Genomic DNA, 21,828 nt, shown 5'->3' with positions numbered 1-21,828 from the left:
GGAAGGTAAACATTTTGTTCCCACCCCACATCTACCTCCCCCCCCCCCCCACACACACACACACAATTCCTTATACTCCTTGCCCTTCTCTCAATTCCTTGCTATGGGAGGGGGATGAGAGAAGACAACCAAGTAGCCACCAACTTGAATTCCATCTATCTTCTTGCTTCCATTTGGTACAGATGAAACTGTTTCCCCATTCTTGCATCCTGTCAACACAGTCTTAGTTCCACCTGTTCTTTAAATCCCAACTCCCTGGCTTCTTTTTTCATTTACTACCCTCTTTACTTCTCAGCCTGTGCTATATGAATGCTGTTTTCTCTGTCAAATAATTCCTTGTTTTCACCCAACGTTTTCAGAATGTGGCTACTGTAATTTCTCCATCACACTCAGTTAAAGTAACCAACCACCAAGATGTCTTCCCTGACCACTGTGATCCCTGCCTGATTAGGTAACTTCCTCATGGCAATATGTGCTTTCCTGCTGGGAATGCCATCTCCAGAAGCTTGTTCCTAGACTTAACACCAGCCAGAATAGCCACAAACAGCTTAGAGGCTCATATTTTGAGAGATACCTATTGCTTAGGAAGTGAAACACATGATAATGTAGATGAAACGGAATACTTAACAAATATTGTATATATTTATTTATCCATTACTTTATATCCCCTATAACATAACTTAGAAATCATAGGCTTTAGACCCAATTCCTCTTGTCATCAAGATGTCTATTTCCTATCGGGGTTCTTTTCACTAGTTTCTATGAATTTTGGGGGAGTACTCAGATTCTCCATAAATAGGTCCCTGTTGTTAGAAGCCACATCTACAGCTGAACCTGCTCCAAATTGCTGCTTCCCTCTTCTGCAGCCCACCTGCCCATTTGGTAGCAGGCTCTCCCAAGTGGCTACCCACCCCAAAGTGCTCACTGGCCAGTCCCTTCATCCTTCATAACTTAGCTAAGACTAGGCCACACCATTCATTACACTTAACTAAAGGCTTGACATAAGAGGGAAAGAAGTTATAATAAAAGGAAGAAACCTGTTACATATTCCTGTCATCCTTGACTACCCCCAGAGTTTATAGGCCCAGCTCCTGTACAAGGTTTTTCAAGGGGCTTCCCTCTCCTCAGCACCTCTTTCAATAATCATGTTGTAGGGTAGCCCTTGCTCAACTCTCCCAGGTGAGACAACCCCTAAATGCCAACTGTTGACTCGGATATTAGGCTATAGACCCTCTAAGGTCCCCTGAAAGAATTATGTTTTGTTTTTTTGGTTTTTTTTTTCTGAAAAGAAATATAAAATGCAGAGATGTCACCCCTCCCACAGTGAGGACAAGGTATTACATTATTGTGCAGAGAAGTTCAACTCCCCTTTTCAGAAGAGATTCTTTACTCTTGTAGAATGAAATAGCCCTTTGAAATGTTTTCCCCAAAACAAATGCCCAGTCTTTCTTCAAAGGTGAATTTGTATTCCATCTACAGAAAATTTTAGTCTTAAATTCCATTGCTGTCATCTATATTTAAAAAATAATGGAGTGCAATTTCTGCTCAGGAAAGTCCATTAAAAATAAAAACAGCCGAAACCCCTTTGGCTCAGTGGATAGAGCGTCACCCTGCAGACTGAAAGGTCCCGGGTTCAATTCTGGTCAAGGGCATGTACCTTGGTTGTGGGCACATCCCCAGTAGGGGGTGTGCAAGAGGCAGCTGGTTGATGTTTCTTTGTCATCAATGTTCCTAGCTCTCTATCCTTCTCCTTTCCTCTCTGTAAAAAATCAATAAAATATATTGTTAAAAAAATAAATTTTAAAAAATTTTAGTTGATTTTTTTTCTTTAAAAAAATATTTTTATTGATTTCAGAGAGAAAGGGAGAGGGAAATAGAGATAGAAACATCATTGATGAGAAAAAATCACTAATCCACTGCCTCTGGCACACCCCTAAATAGGGATCAAGCTCACAACTGCAACCTGGGCATATCCCCAAAAGGGGGAATCAAACCGGTGATCTCCTGGTTCAATTGCTGAGCCACACCTGGCTATGCACTGATTCTTTTCTTCAAACACCATCACCTTTCTCTCCTCTCAATAGATAGATAGATAGATAGATAGATAGATAGATAGATAGATAGATAGATAGATATAGATAGATAGATATAGATCCTCTTTCCCTCTCTCTTTTGTGAATTGCCTTTGAGGAAAACAAAGTATAAAAAGAAATTGTTGGGCTAAGTATTTGTGATACTGGGTGCTAATTCCGCCACTTTTTTTCCTAAACTCACTACTCATGAAGACTTAGTACCCTCAGGTTATTTGCAGCTTGCTCAGGACTCCACCTATTCCATAAATCATCAGCTCTACTCACAAAGGTAAATTAACTCACAACTGATAACAGCACAACAAATGGTTGCCCCAGTAGGTCTTATAATTTGGAAACAGGGTAAACCAAGACAGCCAATGAGAAACATTCATACTTAGAAAATAGACAGGCTTACAGTGCACTCCAAACTGTGAGAGTCATTCATCTGACCAGTATTCATAGGTAAGTTAGAACTCTGGTTTTCTCATTTGCAAGATAAAGAAAATAAACTTGATTTGCAAGCATTTGATGAGGATTAAACTGGATAGCATACCTCACATGTCTGCCACTCAGAAGGCTCTTATTAGGAAGCAAATTTAAACATCTTTATTGAGATAACTCACATACCATAGAATTCTCCCATTTAAAGTACATAATTCAGCCCTGGCTGGTTTGCCTCAGAGGGTCATGGATTTGTACCTCAGTTGAGGGTTCAACCCCCGCCCCCAGTCAGGGTACATGCAGGAGGCAACCAATCAATGTTCCTCTGTTATGTTGTCATCGATGTGCTGTTGTTTTTTTTCTCTCTCCCCCACTTCTCCCTCCCTTCCATTCTATCTGAAAATCAATGGAAAAAATATCCTAGCGTGAGAATTAAAAAAAAATTAAGTACACAATTCAATATGTGTTAGTATATCATTAACATCATCAACACAATCAATTTTAGAACACTCTCATCAACCCAAAAGAAACCATGCACCCACAGCACTCAATAACCATTCACCCCTTCCCTTAACCCCTGGCCTGGCAAGAACTATCTATCTCTATGAATTTGCCTATTCTGGACATTTCATACAATATGTGGTCTTTCGTGAATGGCTTTGCATAATGTTTTCAAGTTCCATTCATGTCATATCATGTATCAATTCTTCATTCCTTTTTATTGTCACATAAATTTTCATTGTATAAATAGACCACATTTTGTTTAGAATTAAAGGCAATTTACTTTTATAAAATTCTAAATAAATAGTTTTATTGATCTAAGAAGGGTGTATTTTACCAACTTTGCTTGAATTTGAACACTGTGTTGCTCCATTTCAGTCTTTGGTTAAAGGGACTTAGTCACTGATACTCTAATTCAAGCCCCTTCCCCTAACTACACAGCCTTCATTTTCTCACACTATATTGTGTACCCATTTTCAAACACTCATCCTCATATATAGGTATATTGCATTACATCAATTTATATGCTTTTAATTAAAAACAGTATTTCTTCAATAGTTAAAAAACTAATTATCGCTAGTAAATATCTGGTAATAGGGAACAGAACAATTAGATAAAAACATAACAAAACATACCGGTAGTTCTTTTAATAAAGTAGGAGGTATCTCAATTTCAAACTGTATTACAAAGCCACTGTATTCTTCTTTCTCAGAATTGCTGTGGCTATTCAGGGTCTTTTTTTGTTCCAGATGAATTTCTGGAGAGTTCTTTCTAAGTCTGTGAAATATGCCGTTGGTATTTTAATGGGGAGTGCATTGAACCTATAAATTGCTTTGGGGAGTATGGATATTTTGATGATGTTGATTCTACCAATCCATGAACATGGTATGTTCTTCCATCTGTTTACATCTTCCTCTATCTCTTTTTTCAATGTTGTGTAGTTTTCCATGTATAGGTCTTTTACCTCCTTAGTTAAGTTTATTCTTAGTTATCTTAACTTTTTTGGTGTGATGGTAAATGAGATTGCTTTTTTAGACTCTGTTTCTATAAGTTCACTATTGGTGTATAGAAATGCCATAGATTTCTTGGCGTTAATTTTGTATCCTGCCAAATTCATTTATTAAGTCAATTAGTTTTTTGATGGAGTCTTTTGGTTTTTTTATGTACAATATCATGTCATCTGCAAATAAGGATAATTTTACTTATTCTTTTCCAATTTGGATGCCTTTTATTTCTTCTTCCTGTCTAATTGCAATGGATAGTACTTCCAGTACTATGTCAAACAGGAGTGGTGAGAGTGGGTATCCCTGTCTTGTTCCTGTTCTTAGAGGGAATGGTTTTAGTTTTTGCCCATTGAGTATGATGTTTGCTGTGCGTTTATCATATATAGCTTCTATTATGTTGAGGTATGATCCTTCTATTCCCACCTTGTTGAGAGTTTTTGTCAGGAAAGGGTGTTGGATTTTATCAAATGCTTTTTCTGCATCAATTGAAATGACTATATGATTTTTATCTCTCAATTTGTTTATGTGATGTATCATGTTTACTGATTTGCAAATATTTTACCATCCTTGCATTCTAGGAATAAATCCTACTTGGTCATTGTGTATGATCTTTCTGATGTACTGCTGGAGCGGATTTACTAGAATTTTGTTGAGGATTTTGGCATCTATGTTCATGAGGGATATTGGCTTGTAATTCTTTTTCATTCTGTTGCCTTTATCTGCTTTTGGTATTAGGGTGATGCTGATTTCATAGAAGGAGTTTGGAAGTGTTCCTTCCTCTTGAATATTTTGGAATAGTCTGAGGAGGATAGGTTTTAGTTCTTCCTTGAACGTTTGGTAAAAGTCTCCTGTGAAGCCATTTGGCCCCAGGTTTTTGTTTGCTGGAAGCTTTTTGATGACTGTTTCAATTTCTCCAAAGTCACTGGTCTATTGAGATTTTTAGATTCTTCCTGATTGAGTTTTGGTAGGTTATATTTTTCTAGGAATATGTCTATTTCCTCCAGGTTGTCCAGTTTGTTGGAATAGAGTTGTTCATAGTACTTTGTAATAATCCTTTGTATTTCAGCGGGGTCCGTTGTTATTTCACCTCTTTCATTTCTGATTTTGTTTATTTGGGTCCTCTCTATTTCTTGGTTAGTCTGCTGGAGGTTCATCAATCTTGTTTATCCTTTCAAAGAACCAGCTCTTGGTTTTGTTGATCTTTTGTATTGTTTTATTGGTCTCTATGTCATTTATCTCTGTTCTGATTTTTATTATTTCCTTCCTTCTGCTTACACTGGGCTTTTCTTGTTGCTCTTTTTCTAACTCTTTGAGTTGTAGAGTTAGATAATTTGTTACCATTTTTTCTTGCTTTTTGCAATAGGCTTGTAGAGATATGAATTTCCCTCTCAAAACTGCTTTTGCTGTGTTCCATAGATTTTGGATTGTTGTGTTTTTATTGTCATTTGTTGCTAGGATGTTTTTAATTTCTTCCTTGATTTCTCTAGTAATCCAGTCCTTGTTTAATAGCATGCTATTTAGTCTCCCTGTGTTTTATGTCTTTGGATTATTTTTTATTGTGGTTGATTTCTAATTTTATGCCACTATAATCAGAGAAAACGCTTGAAATGATTTCTATCTTCTTAAATTTGAAGAGACTTTGCCTATGTCCCAACATGTGGTCTATCTTTGAAGATGACCCATGTGCACTTAAGAAGAATGTATATTCTGTGGCTTTGGGGTGAAATGTTCTGAAGATGTTGATTAATTCCATCTGGTCTAGTGCATCATTTAGGATTGATGTTTCTTTGCTGATTTTTTGTTTAAATGATTTTTCCAAAGGTGATAGTGGGGTATTAAAATCTCCTACTATGATTGTATTGCTGTTAATCTCTCCCTTAATGTCCTCCAGCAGTTTTTTGTTTGTTTGTTTGTTTTGTTTTTTATGTATTTGGGTGCTCCTGTATTGGGTGCATATATGTTTACCAGGGTTATTTCTTTTCTTTTTTTAAAAAAATATATTTTTATTGATTTTACACAGAGTGGAATTGAAAGGGACAGAGAGTTAGAGACGTCGATGAGAGAGAAACATCGACCAGCTGCCTCTTGCACATCCCCCACTACGGATGTGCCCGCAACCAAGGTACATGCCCTTGACCAGAATTGAACCTGGGACCCTTCAGTCCACAGGCCGACGCTCTATCCACTGAGCCAAACTGGTCCTGGCTACCAGGGTTATTTCTTCTCAATGGATTGCTCCCTTTAGTATTATGAAGTGGCCTTCATTAGCTCTTGTTATGTCCTTCACTTTGAGATCTAATTTGTCAAATATAAGTATTGCTACCCCAGCTTTTTATTCATTTCCATTCACCTGGAAAACCTTTTTCCATCTCTTAACCTTCAGTCTGTGTGTGTCTTTTTTTCTGAAGTGGGTTTCTTGTGGACAACAGATAAATGGGTCTGTTTTCTTATCCAATCCGTTACCCTATGTCTTTTGACTGGAGCATTTAATCCATTTACATTTAAAGTTATTATTGATAGGTACTTACTTGACGCCATTTTTATTCTATACCCCTGTGCTCCTTCTTCGCTTCCTATTTCTTTTTTACTTTTACAGTAGACCCTTTAGCATTTCTTGCATTGCTGGTTTGGTGGTGATACATTCCTTTAGTCTTTGTCTGTGAAGTTCCTGATTTCACCTTCAATTTTGATTGATAGCCTTGCTGGGTACAGTATTCTTGGATTCAGACCCTTCCTTTGCATGACTTTGTATATTTCATCCTATTCCCTTGTGGCCTGATGAGTTTCTGTTGAGAAATTAGTTGCTTGTCTGATGGGGATTCTTTATATGTAACTTTCTGTCTCTCTGGCTGCTTTTAAGATTCTTATTTTGTTGTTGGTGCTTGCCAATTTAATTATAATCTGCCTTGGCATCAGTCTTTTGGAATTCATTTTGCTTGGGACTCTGCGAGCTTCTTATATTTGTGTGTGGTTTTTCTTCTCTATCTCAGGAAAGTTTTCTGTCACTATTTCTTGAAACAGGTTTTCTATGCCTTCCTCAGTTTCCTTTCCTTCTGGAAACCTTATTATTCTAATATTGTTTGTTTTGTATTGTCCCGAAGTTCCCATAAGCTCTCCTCCTGCTTTTTTTTTTTTTTTTTTTTTTTTTTCTAGAAGCTGCTCTAATTGGGTATTTTTTTCCCATCTTGTCTTCTAGCTCACTGATTCAGTCCTCTGCTTCTTCTAGTCTACTTTTGATGCTTTCTATTGAGTTCTTTACAGTAGTGATGTCATTTTTCATTTCTTCTTGGTTCATCTTCATTTCCTCTTGGTTCTTACTCATATTGCCAAATTTGTCTTCCATTCTTTTTATCCATCTTATAATCATTACTCTGAATTCTTGCTCTGGTAGGTTGCTTGCTTATAACTTGTTTACTTCCTTTTCTGGTGATGCCTGCTTTTCTTTCATATACGGGCTGTCTGGTTATGTAGTTTTCTCTCTCCTTTTCATCGTGCAGTGGCGCGCTCCTTTGAGTCCAAGTGTTCACACCACCTGGGACCGGCTTTCTGGGGCTCACAGCTGCTTGGTGGTCGCTGTGGCTGTGGATATTCAGGCCCCTGACAAGATCCACTTTTCCATTAAAGATGGCAAGATTTCCCCGTCCAAGCCTGTAGGTAGATCCAGGAGGGGACCCAGCCCTGCCATGGGTGCTTCCCTGTCAGGGGCACCCTGATCAGCAGCCCCCCACCTTCTCCTGGAATTCGCCTGTCTCTTATCTTGCTAACAAACACTCCCAGCATGACCCTCAGCTGCTCTCTTTCTGCTTCGGCACAAGGCTCAGAACCCGTCCACCTAATCTTCTGCCATTTTGTCTCCCCCTAAATTGTGTTATATTGACAAAACAGAATACATCTATAATAATAAAAGCGTACTATGCTAATTAGACAGAATGCCCTTCTGGCAGTGGGAGGCCGAGGCTGCGGTGGCAGGGGACTAGCCCCTGGCACAAATTTCATGCATGAGGCCTCTAGTTTGACAATAAGAAAAGAACAAACTACTGATACATGCAGCACTAGAGCCAATCTTAATTACCTTATGTTGAATAAAAGAAGCCAGTCACAGTTGAGTACATAGTATATGATTCTATGTGTATGAACACCTGGAGCATGTACAACTAACCTCTGGTTGAAAATAAATCAGAAGAATGGCTTCCTCTGGAGGACATTAGGAGTAACCAAGGAGGGACATGCCATACAGAAATATCTTATATCTAGATTGTGGTATGGGATATTCCAGTTTGTCAAACTACTTGTGCCTTAGTTATATTAGTTAGGGTTCTCCAGAGAAACAGAACCAAGAGAATATAAATAAACATGGACATATGTGTGTTTACATATATATGTATCTATATATGCTTATATACATATCCTATATAATAAAAGGCTAATATGCAAATAGACCAAACAACCAAATAATCAGTAGCTATGATGTGCACTGACCACTAAGGGGCATGTGTAGAACATGGTGGGCATTGGCCATGGAGGGATGGTGAAGCAGATGAGTGGGGGCGCCAGATCAAGGCAGGGTGCCAGTTGCTGTCATCAAGGCGAGCCTCTGGTGGTTACTGAAAATTCTTTGTTCCCGCACATCACGGTCCTGCCTGGGGTACACACCTGCTGCCAGTGCTGGCCCCACTTGCACCCGCAGCCAGTGCCAGAGCCACCATTTGCACTCGGCACCATTAGTGGATGCAAGTGGCAGCTGCTGGCCCTGATCACCCCTGAAGGCTTCTCCCCCACACCCTGCTCCTGAGGGGTGGTCAGGACAGCAGCCACCGCTTGCACTTGCAGATGGCGCTGGCCCCAATTGCTTTGTACCTTCAATGGGTGCATGCGGAGCCATCAGCATATGGAGCAGCAAGAGCGGGAGCTGGGCTGCTGGCAGACAAGGGACCAGGGATGCAGTGGGAGGGGCCAGGCAGGGTGTTGGAAGATGGGCCAAGACCCACCCCTGTGCTTACCAAAGCCTCGAAACCCACAGTTCCTTTCAAGGTTCACTAATTTGTGCACTGGGCCCCTAGTCCTATCTAATGAAAGAGTAATATGCAAATTAACTATCACTCTGCTACACCCATGCCCTCCAGCCAATCAGGAGTGAGTATGTGAATTAACCCAACCAAGATGGCTGTGGCCACAGAGAACAGGAGGCTTGGGTTTCCCAGGCAATAGAGGAAGCCAAGCTTTTCACACACTGTGCAGGGCCCAGGCCTTCACTCAAGGCTACAAAGTTTTAATTATAGAAAGTAAATAAATTACAACAGAAATGGCGGCAGCCACTAAACTGAAGGGAGCAGGAGGCTTGGGTTTCCCCTGGCGACGGAGGAAGCCAAGCTCTCACAACCCTGGCCTACTTTAACCTCCACTACAAAGTTTCAATTATAGAAGATAAATAAATCTCAACAAAAACAGCTGCAGCCATGGAGCAAGCAAGGGCTTGGCTCCGCTTAAGGCTACAAAGTTTCAATTGTAGAAGATAAATCAATCCCAGATCCCAGGGCCTCCACTTGGATCGCCAGGGGGTGTGGCAAGCCTGTAAACCACCACAGGCCCCTTGCCCAGGCTGCCCCATACCCCAAGGGAACCCCACCCTGATCCAGGACACCCTTCAGGGCAAACCAGCTGGTCCCCACACCCACCTGTGCCACCCCCACCTGTGCACCAGGCCTCTATCCTATCTAATAAAAGAGTAATATGCAAATTGACCATCACCCCAACACACAAGATAGCTGCCCTCATGTGGTCAAAGATGGCTGCCTGCATGTGGACACAAGATGGCTGCCACAAGATGGCCAGCAGAGGAGGGCAGTTGGGAGGAACCAGGTCTGCAAGGGAGGGCAGTTGGGGGTGACCAGGCCAGCAGAGAAGGGAAGTTGGGGGTGACCGGGCCTGCAGAGATAGGCAGTTGGGGAGGGGTGGAGAGATTCAGGCCTACAGGGGAGAGCAGTTGGGGGGGAACCAGGCCTGCAGGGAAGGGCAGTTAGGGGCAAACAGGTTGGCAGGGGATCAGTTAGGCATCAATCAGGCTGGCAGGGGTGTGGTTAGGAGTGATCAGGCTGGCAGCCAGAAGTGGTTAGTGGCAATCAGGAAAGCAGGCAGGCAGGCAAGCAGTTGGGAGCCAGCAGTCTTGGATTGTAAGAGGGATGTCTAACTGCCCATTTAGGTCCAATCCTACTGATGTGTGCCATGTCCTGTGGGCCCTACAGAGATCAGGCCTAAATGGGCAGTCGGACATCCCTCAAGGGTTCCCAGATTGAAGAGGGTGCAGGCTGGGCTGTGGGACACCCCCCCTCTTCCCATGCACAAATTTCATGCACCAGGCCTCTAGTATAAATATAATCTCTGTGCCTCACTTCCTTCAGCTGTAAAATGAAAATAAAAATAGCATCTACCTCAGAGGATTTTTACAAAGAGTAAGTTAACACTGCCTGGTACATAGCAAGTGCCCAATAAATGTTTAAAACTCATATAAAAACCTGTGTGAATCATCAGTGGGATGTGGAAACCAAAAGCTAATTGAGTATACACAATAAGCATTAGCACCTGCTGTTAATTTTTTAAATGTTCATTGTTTTTTATGGCTCTTAGGCAGTTCTTTACCCTAAGACTGACCTTAAAAAGTTAAATCCCTGCAAAGTGGCCATGGGAGTGGGGGAGACTAACCCTGGTCTGCCTGCAGAACTAATTCAGATACCCTTAGCATTACAGAGGGCTCAACAGTCTCTGAAAGCCATTCCTTTATACTTTAGGAAAACATCTGGATGGTTAGCCCACTTTGGAAGGCCAGGGAAAGACCAAGCTAAGCTGTTTCCTGCCAGGAGCTCCACAAGTCTCCCAACAACAATGAAAACCAGTATTCCCAGAGGATCCACTCAGACTGTCCCAGAGTTTGTCTGTAGCCAAGACAATAGGACTCTTGGCAGTCCTCAAACTCTCAAGCAAAGAACAGATTTGAAATTTTGGGGTTTTAATCAAACAGACCAGAAGTGGCAGAGTAATGGAAAAAAAGAAAAAAAAAAGAAAAAAAAAAGAGGCAATTATCAGAGAAAAATAAACTTAGCTCTAGGAAACCGAAACTGAAAAGCAGCAGATGACGGGTTTCCTTTCTCGTATCTGCCAGTTTCCACACACCCATTTCTGAGACACACCCTGTTGTTTCTGAGCCAGTTAGAGCTCAGACTGAAGTAAAAGCAGGGTATAAATAAATGTTGATGAAAACTCTAAGGAAGTTTTCTGACATCGTAGGAGGAAGAAAACACAGACATTACATATTTTCTGCACTAAAATCCATGGTTTTCATCCTATTTATGTAGAAGAAATTTGCAAGACAATCTGGGTAAGTACAATATCTATTATCAATATCATTATTGCTATCTATAGTAGCATTTTATTAGACAGGAAGGAATCTACTTTTCAATTAGAATATTGAAATTTACCCCAAAATAAAAAATAATATTTAAATCTAGACATTCTAGACTTCATTTTTGTGACAGGAGTTGGTTTTGTATTAGTTGAAAAATGAGTCATAACATTCCATAAAAGATGCAATTGTTAACTAAAGGCTCTTTTATTGATGAAATTCTCTAAGGAATTAGCATCTTCAGAAAGAACATTTAATGAAAATTTAAAGATGTGCTTTACATTAATCAAAGATACTTTCTACCATTTACTCTAAGTAGGCAGCTGCCAGAAAATAAAACTCCCAGATAGATTCTCAAATATTTAGTGTCCGTTGACAGATATAGAGAGACAGAACAGAGACTGCTACAAAAAGTCCTTGAAATTATGGCAGCTATACGTTCCTGTTAAATGTCCTAGGTTCTTTTGTCTGATTTTCTCCCAAGCAAGGAACAAGGGGCTTGGGGGTAACCACTAACCCAAACCAAGATATAAAATTATCAATCTTTAAAAATAAACAACAAAGGTTATCGAGCAGCAAATTAGTTTATTTGGGAATAGCAGAGGAATTGTAATTTTGGACATGCTAATTATGGTGGACCATAGCCAAGTACAAAATGACAAAAGGGAGTTCAGTTGGCGGGGGTGGGGGGGCATTTTTTGGATAATATTGGGGAGGGTTGTTTTAACAGGAGCCCATTTGTGGGGGGTGAGGGCAGTGTACAAGGTTGTGGCAGTTTTTTATTGGCAATGAGTGAAAAGCAGTTGCTATTACTGAGACAAACAGGGAAGAGGAGAGCTCTCCCTCCATGGCTTCCCAGCTCCATGTTGAATTAAGGTTTCCCTTATTCATTTTCACAAAGTATTTTTTGTGCCACTCCCCAGAAAATATTGCCCTGCCAGAAGGTTCCCACTGAAGTCTACTATAATAGATTAATTTGCCTGTTCTTGAACTTCATAGAAATGGTACCTTACATTATGTTTTCTATCATTACTGGCACATTTAACTTTATTAAAACTGCCAAATAGTTTCCCAGAGTGGCTAAAACAATTTATATTTCCACCAGAAATGTATGAGCATTCCACTGACTCTACCTCACCACCACCATTTGGTAATGTTTTGAGCCATTATGCTGGGTATACAGTATTATCTAATTGTACTTTTACTTTGCATTTCCCAGGTGATTGAAGATTCTGGGGCAGTTTTAGATTCCAATTCATCACATCCATCCATGTGACCATGAAAAGCCCTACTGGTTTCTCTTCTCCCAAAAGGCCAGGTCTAGTCCTCAACCTCAGCCTAGAATGAGCAAATGCCCCAAAGCTTACCTAGGAAGGGATCTTCTCTCTCTGGAGTTTTTATTTAACCAGTCCTTGTCATGAAGTCCATCTACAACTCTGTGAATACTTCAAAAATATGTTTTGTAATGTATCTGACTTCTTTTTTCCTAGTTGTTATAGTGGGAGTGCTGGTTTCCCGCTGGAATCGACTACATCACGTTGGGAAGTGGGACTCCTTCCATTTCTTCTTCAGTCAGTTTTGATAAATGTATTTTCAAGGAATTTGTTCAGTTCACTTCAGTCTTCAAATTTACAGCATCTGATATTTGTGCCATCTCTTTTTTTCTTGATCACTCTTTCCACAGGTGTGTCAATTTTATTGCTTTATCAAGTACAACTTTCGGGCTTCTTTGATTCTCTCTGTTGTAACTCTCTTTCCATTTTATTAGGTTTCTGCTCTTATCTTTATTTTTCCTTCCTTTCATTTATTTCTGCTTTATTCTGTTGTTCTCCTTTGAACTTATTAAATTGACATTTAGCTTATGCTTTCTTCTAGTTTTATAAAAGCATTTAGACTATAAATATCCTCTCCAAGTATTATTGACACTGTATCTTAAAATTTTTAATGCAGCACTTTAAAATAAAAATTGTATATATTTAAGATATAAAACAATGATTTTATGTACACGCTAGAATTGCGGTGCAAGAAATTCATGCAAGAGCAGGCCTACCTTCTACCAGCTGCCTGCACTGGCTTCCCTCTGACACCGGGACCCGGGCTTCCCTTGTAACTCCAGCTTCATCTAGAAGGTTGTCTGGAAAGACATCCAGGAGGATGCCCAGTCTAATTAGCATATATGCTTTTATTATTATAGATGTATAGTGACATGACTACTATTGTCAAGCTAATTAACCTATCATCTCCTCACACAAAAATCATTAATTTTTGTGATGAGTGTACCTGAAATCTACTCTCCGCATATTTACAGCATTCAAAATAGTATTATTAAGTATAATTATCATGCTCTCTAGACATCTCTACATAACTGCAAATTTGTATAGTTTTGTCAACATCTGCCCATCCCTTTCCTCACCAACCTCTTATTATCCCTTTTTCTATGAATTTGACTTTTTTATTACATTTCACATATAAAGGAGAAATACAGTAACTTTCTCTTTCTAGCTTATTTCATTTAATATCAGACATGCATTCAGGTTGTCTTCATATCTTGGCTGTTGTGAAAATGCTACAATAAACATGTGAGGGCAGATAATCTCTTTTAGATAATGATTTCATTTCCTTCTGATATATACCCAGAAGTGGAATAGTTGAATCATATATAGTTCAATTTTTAATTTTAGGAAAAATCTCCATATTCATCTCCATAATGGCTATACCTATTTACATTCCCACCAGCAGTGCACAAGGGTTCCCTTTTCTTCTTATCTTTGCCAACAGCCTGGTCCTGGGGCCAGACGATGTGCCTAGGTCCATAAAGCCAGCTTGGAGGCTGGGAGCCTCACTCTATGGGAGCTAATCTGGAGTCTGGGTTCATGGGGCCCAGCCCAGCACTGGGGCAAATACAGAGCCTAGGTCTGTAGGAACCGGCCTGGCCCTTAGGTGGGCAGAACTTAGGTCCATGGGAGCCCACCTGAAGGCTAGGTGTGCAAGGGCTTTGCTATCAGGGTAATACTAGCTTCATAAAATGAACTGGTGAGTTTTACCACGTTTACAGTTTTGTTTTTTTTTAGAAGAGATTGTGTAGACTCAGTGTTAATTCTTTAAATGTCTGGTAGTATTTTCCAGTGAATCTGTCTGGGCCTGGAGATTTGAGGGGAGATTTTTTTTTCTTTCTTAAAAAATCCAGTTCTCTGCCTAGCTGGTATGGCTCACTTGATTGAGCATCATCCTGTGCATGAGATAGTTGCTGGTTTAATTTCTGGTCAGGGCACATGCCTGGGTTGTAGGTTCGATCTCTGGTGAGGACATGCAGGACATAGTCAGAAGCAGTCTCTCTCTCTCTCTCCTCTCTTCTCTTCTTCTTCTTCTTCTTCTTCTTCTTCTTCTTCTTCTTCTTCTTCTTCTTCTTCTTCTTCTTCCTCTTCTTCTTCTTCTTCCTCTTCTTCCTCTTCTTCCTCTTCTTCCTCTTCTTCCTCTTCCTCTCCTCCTCCTCCTCCTCCTCCTCCTCCTCCTCCTCCTCCTCCTCCTCCTCCTCCTCCTCCTCTTCCTCCTCCTCCTCCTCCTCCTCCTTCTTCTTCTTCTTCTCCTTCTTCTTCTTCTCTCTCTCTCTAAAATCAATAAAAACATTTTGGGGGGGTTAATCCTCATTGAGGATATTTTTCTATTGATTTTAGAGAGAGTAGAGGGAGAGGGAGAAACAAGAGAGAAATATCGATGTGAGAGAGACACATCAATTGGTTGCCTCCTGCACACACCCCAACCAGGGCCAGGGAACCTGCAACCAAGGTATGTTCCCTTTACCAGAGTCAAACCTGGGACCCTTCAATCCGAGGGCCCATCCTCTATCCACCGAACCAAACCGGCTAGGGCAATAAAAACATATTTTAAAAATCCAGTTTTCTTTGAAGTTCTGGGACTATACAAATGATCTATTTAATATTGAGTGAGTTGTAGAAGTTTGTGTTTTTTGAGGAGTTAGTCCATTTCATTTGAGTTGTCAAATTGTTCATAGTACTCATTATTGTCCTTTTGTTACCTGAAAGTTTTTAAATGATATCCACTGTTTTGTTTCTGATACTGGTAAATGTGTCTTTTTTTCTATTCTTTTTCAGTCTTACTGGAGATTTGTTAATTTTATGATCTTTTCAAGTAAGCAGATCTTTACATCACTGACTTTCTCCATTATATTTCTGCCATTCTCTGCCAGATGCAGATGCCACCCTCTCTTCCTTCAGCTCTGATCCCCTCAGCTTGACTAAACTTTGTACAGGCTTCTTCCTAGCCATAGCTACCTGTCGCAGTGCCTCCCAAATGCCTCCCATTTTTTAGAAAATCTTTAATTGCAAATTCTTTCTCTGCCTCTTTAAAATGTATGTGAATATTCTCCCAGTGTGTTGCCAGTTTTACAACCCAGGATTGTCTTTCTCAAGCACCAGGGAACATGTCTTTAAAATGTAGACATAAAAGAAAAAAAAATAGCACCCCTGCCTCCCAGTCTCTGTGGGAAAGTGGAAACCTAACTTAGATGGGTGCCAACCGGAAAAGCCAGAGGACCTATACACAGAGAAAAACATTTGCCAACTCAGGAGTTACTCAATGTGCTCCACATATCCCCTGTAGTTCACTATTTTTCCATTAGCTCACCCCATAGCTTATAAACCTTCGTACCTTTTGCTTTCTTCAATTTTCAGTCTCTCTCCCTTGCTGTTATCATTGTCTTTAGTAAAGTCTGTCTGGCCTCTTTAACTTTGTCCAGTACAATTTTTGTATTGACGATCCTCATTTCAGACTACCCTCCCAGAGGGACACCTTCTGATTCTGCCTGGGCTCTGATCTCCCACACCAGGCCAGCTTGCTACGTGGACACCTTGCACATGGTGCTTGAGCTCTGACACCCCAGCTCAGGTTTCCCCCTCCTCACCCTCCTCAGGCTCTGATTCCCCACACTGGTCACCCATGCAAGTGGATACTATTTTCATACTGTCCAGCTTCTGACTCCCCACCTGAGACCACTCCTCTGAAGAGCCACCATCTTGGGCCCTGTTCTGAGCCACTTAGACTCCCCCTTCCTCCCACCAGATACCCATCTTTCTCTGCCCATAGAGTGGTTTTTAGGACTGCGTTGTTTTAAAAATGGGAGGAAAGGATAAAGAAGATAAGAAAGGGGAAGAGGAAGAGAGTTCATTTATTTTATTCCAAATGTTCTTGCTCTGGTTATACATTAGTATAGAGGGCATCTGGGAAGGCACATGGGCATTCTTTAATTATTGTCAGCTGAACCCAGTGGTGTTGGCAAAGCCACACCCTGGGAATATACTTTGCCAAAAAGGCAGATGTGTTCTCAGCATTGACTCTTCTTATCTTTGCCCAGGTGTAGGGGAGTGGGTTTTAATTGAAGTATGGCAGCAATCATCTCAGTAGAAACTGCAGTTTTAACTTTAACTTTAATCCTGCTGTTTTGGGTTCTGTATTTATTTGCTTGCTAAAACAATAGAAAAGTTATTCTGACTTTCTGAACTGATGTATGCTATCCCAATCGACTGAGTACTCCATGGATGATGGTTTGAATATCCCATTGATTGTGATCTTACTGGTTATCGAAGCACATTCTTCTGTACTTTGAAACCAGTACATCACAATGACCCTAAATTGTCTCAGTAGCTAAAGATTATGTGTTTTGGTTGACTCAGTAGTCCCATGATCAGGACAGCACAATTATTCTAAATGGCCTCAGTGGCTCCAGATAATGTGTTTCTGTTTATTCAGTGATCTGTAGACCCAAAACTATACTTAATCTTTATAGATAACTAACTTGCTCAATTTCACTTCTGTAACTGCTTTGTGCAAACCAGGTTCCTCATTCCAAACCCAAAGATGTAACTGATACCTTTGTGATATTCTGCATATATAAGCCAGATGTGGCGAACCTTTTAGGGCTGCGAGATTTTATTGCCTCTCATAGCCACCAGCCTTTGAATAAATGACTCCATAATTAGACTTTTTGGGGAGTCCTTTGTGAGATTCAGAGTAAACAACAAGATATGTAAACCCAGTCAAGCACCAGGAATGAATAGGACTTGAACCTCAGTTCTGGGTGAGACCTGAGGGACCCAGGCTCATATGGGGATAAACTAGACTGCAAGGTGGAAACTCAGGGGAGCAGCAAAAGGCAGAGCCCCAGAGGTGCGCACGTAAATGTGCGCAGAGGACGGACTATTGAATATGCTGCTAGATTGCCTTAGCGGGAAGGAGACAAAAGCTCCGGTCTGTGCTGAGCCCCAGTTCTTGGTCAGAGCCTGGGGACCCAGGCTCATTTGGAGAGAATCTGTGCTGTAAGACAGAAACTCAGGGGAGCGGTGAAAGGCAGAGCCTCGGATGCACGCATATGAATGCACACAGAGGATGGACTATTGACTGTGCCTCTGGAATGTGTTGGGAGCCAGCAGAGTTGAGACAAGCAACTCAGTCTTAAGAAAATAGAATTAAGTTCCTTCTAGCAGAAGTTATGCGGTGCCCTGAGGGTTTGGCCAGAAGATAAGATTAACCTGCCGCTTAGCATCTTCCTGCCGCTTAGCAACTTCCCCTTCCTGATCCTCCCCCCTAGATAGCCCAGCCTTGGAATGTTCCACCTTGGAATGTTACGCCGCCCTGGCAGTTAGCCAATCCTGTGTTGCCAGATGCCAAAGACCCCTCTGCATAGGCAACCCTGCCCCCCTTTGTTTCTGCTGTATAAATACAGCCATTTCAAAGAATAAAGTTGAGGCTTGATCAGAACCTTGTCTTGCCTCCATTCTTTCGCGTTCCTTGTTTGCTTCATTCTCTTAGGTGGTTCCTGCGTGCCCCCGTTGTTGCCCCGCGGGTCGGGGCAGGATTGCCCTAACAGGATGGAGACAAAGGCTCCAGACCTCGCTGAACCCCACTTCCGACTGCACTGAACCCCAGTTCTGGGCTCATTGGGGGAGAGACCAGACATGGTAGTGGGCGAAACTCGAGGTCGTCTTTCTCTCAAAAGTACTTGCAGTGATAGCGTGGGGCTGACAAGAAGCCAAGGCTGTAGGCTCCACCCTGAAACTCCACCCCATCCAAGCTGAGCACACAGGCTTTTGCAATTTTGCAAGTCTAGTCAAATAAGGCTGTCTCCCGATGTAGACACAGCTGATCCTCACAGCCAATTGGCCTGGAGGTCAGTTCCTCCCAGTGATACCAATAACAATCAAGACTTAACTACAACAAGGCTGTACACACAGTCCACAAAGGGGTGCACCAAGAGTGTAACTGGGAGGCTGACCCACTGAACCATATAGGACACCTTAGCACACAAAGCCACCCTACCAACTCAGGAAAGCAGCGAAAATGCTGAGACAAAGGAAACAGATCACAAATGAAAGAAATGGAGGAGAAGAAGCAACTGGGTATAGAGTTCAAAACCATAGTTATAAGGTTTTTCAAGAATTTCTTAGAAAAGGCCAATAAATTTAGTGAGACTTTCAAGGATATGAGAGAGACCCTCGAGGATAAGGAAAAGGACCAACTAGAAATTAAACATACACTGACTGAAATAAAAAATATTATACAGCCGAAACCGGTTTGGCTCAGTGGTAGAGCATCGGTCTGCGGACTGAAAGGTCCTAGGTTCGATTCCGGCCAAGGGCATGTACATTGGTTGCGGGCACATTCCCGGTGGGGGGTATGCAGGAGGCGGCTGGTCAATGTTTCTCTCTCATCGACGTTTCTGGCTCTCTATCTCTCTCCCTTCCTCTCTGTAAAAAATCAATAAAATATATTTAAAAGAAAATATATATATATATATATATATATATATATATATATATATATATATATATATATATATATATATTATACAGACACCCAATAGCCAACTAGAAGAACATAAGAATCAAGTCAAAGATTTGAAATGCAAAGAAGCAAAAATCACTCAACTGGAAAAGCTAAAAGAAAAAAGAATCCAAAAATTTGAAAATAGTGTAAGAAGCCTCTGAGACAACTTCATGTGTACCAAAATCAGAATTATGGGGGTGCCAGAAGAAGAGAGAGAGCAAGATACTGAAAATTTATTTGAAGAAATAATGACTGAAAATTTCCCCCACCTGGGGAAAGAAATAGACTTACAAGTCCAGGAAGCACACAGAACCCCAAACAAAAGGAATCCAAAGAGGACCACACCAAGACACATCATAATTAAAATGCCAAGAGCAAAAGACAAAAAGAGAATATTAAAAGCAGCAAGAGAAAAACAGTTAATTACCTACAAGGGAGCACCCATACGATTGTCAGCTGATTTCTCAATAGAAACTATGCAGGCCAGACGAGAGTGGCAAGAGATATTCAAAGTGATGAATAGTGAGAACCTACAACCAAGAGTACTCCACCCAGCCAAGCTGACATTCAGAATTGAAGGTGAGATAAAGAGCTTCACAGATAAGAAAAAGCTAAAGGAGTTCAACATCACCAAAACAGTATTTTTTAAAGAAATATATTTTATTGATTTTTTTACAGAGAGGAAGGGAGAGAGAGAGAGAGAGCTAGAAACATCGATGAGAGAGAAACATCGACCATCTGCCTCTTGCACACCCCCTACCGGGAATGTGCCCGCAACCAATGTACATGCCCCTGACCGGAATCAAACCTGGGACCTTTCAGTCCACAGACCGATGCTCTACCACTGAGCCAAACCAGTTTCAGCTAAACCAGTATTATATCAATATAAAATGCTGAAAGGTATTCTCTAAGAAGAGGAAGAAGAAGGAAAAGGTAAAGATAAAAATTATGAACAACTAATACATATCTATCAACAAGTGAATCTAAAAATCAAGTGAATTAAAAACCTAATGTACAGAATAAAATGGTGAATATAATAGAATCAGGGGCATAGAAAGGGGGTGGACTAACAACTCTCTGGGGAAAAAGGGTGTGGGGGGTGCGGGAAGAGACTGGACAAAAATTATACACCTATGGATGAGGACAATGGGGTGGGTAAGGGCAGAGGGTGGGGTGGGAACCAGGTGAAGGGGAGCTATGGGGGGAAAAGAGGAACAACTCTAATAATCTGAACAATAAAGATTTACTAAATTTAAAAAAAAAAAAAGAATGCAAATAATCTCCTTTGTCTTTACTTTTGGTGAAACTTCCTGGTATTTGAGGGTATAAAATAAACACTGCATCGGCTCCGGGTCACTGTCTCTCCATCAGAAGATGGCAGTGGCCCCACCCCGTCCCAGCTTTTTCCTTCTATCTCTGTGTCTTGTCTCTTTCTTTTATTTTTCAATCCCCAGCCCCTCTACTCGAAGAAACAGATGATCTCTCTTTTCATGCTGGATGCAGAAAAGAGAGACCCAGCCATACGTTAGTACTGCTTAGAGATATTTTAAAAATTAATGATCCTTGCCCTAGCTGGTATAGCTCAGTGGTTAGAGTGCCAGCCCCAGGACTGAAGGGTCAGGGGTTAGATTCCTGGTGAAGGGCATGTTCTTGTGTTGCAGGTTCCATCCTTGACCCTGTCAAAGCATGTGGAGGAGGTAACCAATCGATGTGCCTCTCTTACATGGATGTTTCTCTGTTTCTCTCTATATACCCCCCCCCCATACCTGCTTCCCTCTCTCTCCTCCACTCTCTCTAAAAATCAATGGAAATAATGTTCTCTGGTGAGTATTAAAACATAAATAAGCCACTGATGTTTGGTCTTTTTCCTAGAGATATATGTCTATCTACTAGAGGTCCTATGCATGTACTTCTTTGAAAATTTCCTAGATGATGTTAAGTGGAGTCTGGGCTGAGAGCCACTTCCCTTCTTTCCTTCCTTCCTTCCTTCTTTCCTTCCTTCCTTCCTTTCTTTCTTTCTTTTTTTTTTTTAAAAAAAATCTCACCTTAAGATATATGTTTTTTTTCTCATTGTTTTCAGAGAGTGGAAGAGAGGGAAGGCAGGAGGAAGAGAGAGAAACATGGATGTAAGAGAGACACATCAACTCATTGCCTCCTGCAGGCACCCAACCAAAGGCAGGGAATGAACCTACAACCAGGTACCTGCCCTTTGATGACTGGCTGATGGTCTAACCACTGAGAAATACCAGCCAGGGCAAGAGTCACTTCTTATTAGGGAAAAATTAGGAGTGGGATGTAGGGATGCAGATGAGTTTGAAGAGCTGGAGAATGGAACATGTGAGAAAGCCCATTTGAGGGCTTCAATTTTGTCCTTTAGGTAGAAAGAAATGTCATCAGTTGAGAGTGATGGTGGTCAAAATATTAGGATGTGGGAAGCAGAGAATTATGAATTTACTTTTTCAGAGAGGGAGACAAAACTTAATAAAGAACTGTAGATTACTCAGCAGTGTACATTGCCTATTTGAAGTTATAAGCTTCAGGATCTGGTTAAGTTTCTAAATATTAAATTATTATA

This window comes from Pipistrellus hanaki (genome assembly GCF_964339955.1).
Source record: "Pipistrellus hanaki genome assembly, chromosome: 10".
NCBI lineage: Eukaryota > Metazoa > Chordata > Mammalia > Chiroptera > Vespertilionidae > Pipistrellus > Pipistrellus hanaki.
Note: the sequence above shows the minus strand (reverse complement) of the source record.